Source organism: Brachypodium distachyon, chromosome 1 (genome assembly GCF_000005505.3).
Source record: "Brachypodium distachyon strain Bd21 chromosome 1, Brachypodium_distachyon_v3.0, whole genome shotgun sequence".
NCBI classification, from domain to species: domain Eukaryota; kingdom Viridiplantae; phylum Streptophyta; class Magnoliopsida; order Poales; family Poaceae; genus Brachypodium; species Brachypodium distachyon.
In genome coordinates, this window is record NC_016131.3 from 39,929,801 (window position 1) to 39,933,009 (window position 3,209).

The 3,209-nt window shown below is 44.1% G+C and overlaps 1 non-coding gene across 1 annotated transcript; it reads left to right on the top strand.

Moving 5' to 3' along the window:
- The first annotated feature begins 2,773 nt into the window (after positions 1 to 2,773).
- MIR7741 (microRNA MIR7741) lies at positions 2,774 to 2,973 on the top strand. The gene has a single exon (NR_127028.1). It is a non-coding gene; the product is annotated as a microRNA MIR7741 (primary transcript).
- The last annotated feature ends 236 nt before the right edge of the window (positions 2,974 to 3,209 follow it).

A 3,209-nucleotide genomic window follows, 5' to 3' on the forward strand; every position in this document is an offset into this window, starting at 1 on the left:
TCTAAACAAAACCCAACCAGCCAAAGGGGGTGGTGGCTGCACTTATATAGAGGGTGGGAGGTGGAAAAGAGCTAGGGTTTCAGATTTTAAGATGGGCTGGTCTGTTACATGGCCTTGGGCCCATTAAAAGTGCAAGTGGCAGCCCAAACATCTCTTCTCTTCCCACGACTTTAAGTGGCCGCAGCTTCTCGTATTCTCGTGGTAGTTGCTGCACCGTTTCCTTTCGCACGCGTGCCGTCATCCTCGAAGTTCGAATCACTCCCATTCCTTATGTCACGGCTCGGTACTTCATTCCTAATCAACATAAGAGCATCTGAATAGGCAGCATCATATTCTCATTTAGATTGCGCATAGTACAAAGAAACGAATGTACCTGATAATTTAGTTGGCGCGCACGCGCACGAGTAATCGGTCCTTGTAATGCCGCGGTTGTATCTGTGGGGTGGATGTCCTCATCATCCTCCCCTTCTTGAAATGGAGTCGTCCGCGACACCATCTCATCATCCTCGCCCAAGTAGGGCTTCAAATCTGCAATGTTCAATGTGGGACTAACCCCACTATAATCTGCAGGCAGCTCAAGTTGATATGCATTATCATTTATTTGCGCTAGAACCTTGAAAGGGCTAGCAACACGTGGCATGATTTTAGAACTACGCAAATCAGGGAACCGGTCCTTTCTTAAGTGTAACCAAACAAGATCACCAGGTTGAAAAACAACCTCTTTTCTCCCTCTATCACCAGCAAGTTTATACTTGTCATTCATGCGCTCAATGTTGGCTTTAGTGGTCTCATGTAATTTTAGAATCATATCAGCCCATGCACTAGCATCAAGATTAATCTTTTCAGAAGTTGGAAAGGGCAGCAAATCAATGGGTGCACAAGGAATAAAACCATAGACAACTTCAAAAGGGCATAACTTAGTGGTAGAATGCAACGAACGATTGTAAGCAAATTCAACATGAGGCAAGCATTCTTCCCACAATTTTAAGTTTTTTTTAAAACAGCCCTAAGCATGGTAGACAAAGTTCTATTAACAACTTCAGTTTGTCCATTAGTTTGGGGATGACAAGTAGTGCTAAACAATAATTTTATCCCCAATTTTGCCCATAAACACCTCCAAAAGTGGCTCAAGAATTTGGTGTCCCGATCAAAAACTATAGTGTTGGGCACACCATGCAAGCGTACAACTTCACGAAAGAAAAGATCAGCAACATGTGTGGCATCATCAGTCTTGTGGCAAGGAATAAATGAGCCATCTTTGAAACTATGTCCACGACAACAAATATGCTATCCCTCCCCTTCTTAGTCCTAGGTAAACCCAACACAAAATCCATTGATATATCTTCCCAGGGAATATTAGGTACACGGAGAGGCATATATAAACCATGAGAATTGAGTCGTGACTTAGCTTTTTGGCATGTGGTGAAACGAGCAATGAATCTCTCAACATCCTGTTTCATCCGAGGCCAAAAGAAATGAGCAACGAGCACATCCTCTGTCTTCTTTACTTCGAAGTGACCCATTAAACCTCCTCCATGCGTCTCCTGCAACAACAAAAAATGAACGGAACTATCTGGAATGCATAGCTTGTTAGCACGGAACACAAATCCATCATCAATGATGAACTTGTTCCTAGTGTTGCCCTCTCTACAATGCTGCAAAACATTTTTAAAATATGCATCTTACACAAGGTGTTCTTTGATGGTCTCCAAACCAAAAATTTTGAAATCAAGTTGTGAAAGCATGGTATAACGGCGTGATAAATCATCAGCAATAACATTGTCCTTTCCCTTCTTGTGTTTAATTACATAGGAAAAAGACTCAATGAATTCAACCCATTTAGCATACCTACGGTTCAGTTTTGCTTGGCTACGAATATGCTTCAAAGATTCATGATCCGAATGTATAATAAAATTTTTGGGTCATAAGTAATGTTGCCATGTTTCGACGATTCGAACTAGAGCCTATAATTTTTTCCCATAAGTAGAATAGTTCAATGCAGGCCCTCTTTATTTCTCGCTAAAGTAAGAAACACGTTTGCCCTCTTGTAATAACACACCTCCCAAACCAATTCCACTAGACTTCTCCTTAATGTATAGGACATAACAACCTCAAAACAGCATCCTACCTTTAGAACCATGGGGTAGGTCGAGTTATTGGCACCGCCTTCGTGTTACTTAGAACTAGAAAATGTCCCGACCTAAGATAACAATTATCTCGCTGCTTGAGGTCCGGGCTGGCCGTTGACCCTCGAAGTTTCCAAAACGGGGCAGCAGTTCAGCAAGGGCCTAAATGAGGGTGGACACCTTGAACCCGAAAATCAAACCGAATCCATATCGAACAAATTTTCGGTCCGTTCAGGTTTCGAGTTATTTTCTGTTCTATTTCAGGTTCCGGTTGGCGTTTTCTTATACCTGAAAATCATAGACGGTAATATTTTTTTTTTAGGGAATCATAGACGGTAGCGACACAATCTGACAGGCTCACAGCCCAGTTAACAAGCCTCGGCCCAGGCCTCCATGGCCCCAAACCCTGTTCCCCTAAGGCCCGAGTTCCCCAGGCAAAATCGGCAACTATAAATTCCCAGTCGAGTACGACGACCAGACTCCAGCTAGGGTTCCTCCTCCCTCCCTCCATCCCGCAGCCGCCAACGACCAGAGTAGGGTTCCTCCTCCTCCCTCCATCCGGCAGCAGCCAACGCCCAGAGTAGGGGGCCGCCTAGACCTGACCGCCCCCTTTGCGTTCATAGCAAAAGCATCGAGCGCCAGTCTGAAGCTACATAATTTTTAATTGTGGAAGCTCTTGAAGTTTCGCATGCAGTTCCTCTATATTCCTGTCTGTCAAGTTGAGATCGCAACCCTGCACTGGCCATGCTGCCACCTCGAGGTCACCCATCATTTGACTCATCTCAGTTCACTGCATGTGGAACTTCCAGATCTTCCATGAGTAAAAATCCTGTAGCTTCCAAGGCAAAGCAGAAAGTGTGAGATTCAGTCTCAGATAAGTATAGCTGGTACCACCACCATGCTCCCCTCATAAGTTCTTGCAGGAGAAGTACGCTTCTGACCCGTGGAAGGTTATTGTCATCTGCATGCTCCTCAACCTTACAAGTGGCAAACAGGTAAGCTCCTAGATTGTTTCTTAATTCATTGTCTTCCCCCATGAGCCTTTGGTGACAATACCATTTAACTATCCCCGCAAAAAAAAAA